The 2,314-nt window shown below is 40.8% G+C and overlaps 1 non-coding gene across 1 annotated transcript; it reads left to right on the forward strand.

Annotated features, from left to right (window-relative positions):
• The first annotated feature begins 791 nt into the window (after positions 1-791).
• LOC141675714 (small nucleolar RNA R71) lies at positions 792-898 on the forward strand. The gene has a single exon (XR_012556353.1). It is a non-coding gene; the product is annotated as a small nucleolar RNA R71 (small nucleolar RNA).
• Positions 899-2,314: the final 1,416 nt, after the last annotated feature.

The raw sequence follows: 2,314 nt of genomic DNA on the forward strand, positions 1-2,314 counted from the left end.
TTTCAGCATCAGCAACTTTCCCAGACCTTAAGGTAATAGCCTTGACCTGCTCTTTAGCTTCCTTCCTTCCAGGTACTTCCGTGTCACTGGGAAGTGTTCCAGGCTGACGATTGAGCACTACATTGGCTATTTGACCGATTTGATTCTCCAAGGTCTTGATAGAAATAGCCTGACTCTTGCACAATAGCTTAAGTTCCTCAAAATCAGCACTAGTAGGTGTAGCTGCACTTCCCTGTTGAGGATATGATTGCCTTTGAGCATATTGTTGCGGTTGCTGGAATCCAGATGAATTGAACTGTTTACTCACACCTTGCTGATATGGTGGCTGAATAGCATTCTGATTATTACCCCAACTGAAATTTGGATGATTTTTGTTGTTAGGATGATAAGTAGCTGGCACAGGCTGCTGTTGTCGCTGATAATTGTTCACATACTGAACGGATTCGTTGACGAGAGAACACTGATCCGTAGCATGAGAACCTGCACAAAGCTCACATACCATAGCTATTTGATTGACTCCATAGGTAGCTAGGAAATCGACCTTCATAGACAGCGCTTGGAGCTGCGCTGCAATAGCGGTGGCTGCATCGATTTCCAGAATACTTGCTACCTTCCCAGGCATCATCCTCTGAGTTGGGTTTTGATGCTCATTTACAGCCATAGTCTCGATAAGATTATAATCCTCAGTATAACTTTTGGCCCACAAGGCGCCTCCAGCTGCTGCATCGAGCATGGGCCGAGATTGGGCCCCCAAACCATTATAGAAACCAGTGATCACCATCCAATCGGGTATTCCATGATGTGGACACTTTCTCAACATTTCCTTGTAGCTTTCCCAAGCTTCGCACATAGATTCTGTAGGTTGCTGCGCAAATTGAGTAAGAGCACTCCTCATAGCAGCAGTCTTTGCCATTGGATAAAACTTCACTAGAAACTTTTGTGCAAGATCTTGCCAAGTAGTGATGGACCCAGCTGGTTCAGAATGTACCCAGTCCTTCGCTTTGTCCCTCAGTGAGAATGGGAAAAGCCTCAGCTTGATAGCCTCTTCAGTCACACCATTATATTTGAAAGTACTGCAGATCTCGACAAAATTCCTTATGTGCATGTTGGGGTCTTCAGTCGCAGCACCTCCGAAAGAGACAGAATTCTGCACCATCTAAATAGTTCCCGGCTTGATTTCAAAGGTGTTAGCTTGAATAGCCGGATGAAGAATGCTTGACTGAATGTCATCAATTTTAGGCCGAGAAAAGTCCATAAGAGTTGGATCGGCCGGAACAATACGATCACCCATAATTACTGGTTCTTTCTGCTCACTTCCTGAATCCGAATCTTCAAAATCTATCTTCTCCGGAATATCAAGAACTTCGTCTGTCTCCTCAGCTGTATCTAAAGTCCTCTTGCGAGTACGAGAACGAGTTTGCATAAACGCTCGCTAAAGTACCTGAAACACAACCGGAAATAATAAGTAATAAAAACGTCTTAATCACTGAGTCCTAACGACCAATGATGGTAAGTACATAAACTAAACAAATACGCCGAGTCCCCGGAAGTGGCGCCAAAAACTTGTTAGGGCGAAACACTGCTAATATTCACGCAAGTATACGCGTTCGCAAGTAATATAGAATACTTTCTAGTTCGTTCCCACAGAGACTCAGACTAATTATGTTCAATTAAACTCACTCACCGATGTATGATTATTTCTCAATGTTAAGACAATAACACTTAGATTCGTTAACTATTTATCAACTACAATTAACTACTAAAATTAACCACTTAATTAACACTTCGAATTAACAATATTAAAACACTCATGAGATCACAGCTTCATTACTACTTCCTTCAATAGTCATTGTATTACCCTTAGCATGCAACAATGATGATATTAATCGAATAACACGAAACTGATAAAAGCCAACTTTCATTGTAGTAATACCATTCTACCAAACATCCATAATTAAGATAGAAGTTGAATAGGCATCAATTATATTGAGTCCCTATATGTCTACATAAATTGAAAACATAATGATTTAAGCACAAGTTATTCCTTTTGATTACACAGGGCAAATAAAACAGTTAGAGTTACCCACTAATCATGCAACATCATACATGAACCTATGCTAGCATGGCAAGTTCTAAATCTCGAGATCCACCGTCGCTTCACAAGAGATTAACACCCTATCTTATATGTTCGCGATGTACATAAGACGAATACGCACAACCAATACTATATATCATACAATCATCACACACTAAGGTATTAAACAACTAACTAAAGAATTCCATAGTAAATCCGCTACGACCCCATGATCACGAT

Source organism: Apium graveolens, chromosome 7 (genome assembly GCF_009905375.1).
Source record: "Apium graveolens cultivar Ventura chromosome 7, ASM990537v1, whole genome shotgun sequence".
In the NCBI taxonomy this organism is placed as follows: Eukaryota; Viridiplantae; Streptophyta; class Magnoliopsida; order Apiales; family Apiaceae; genus Apium; species Apium graveolens.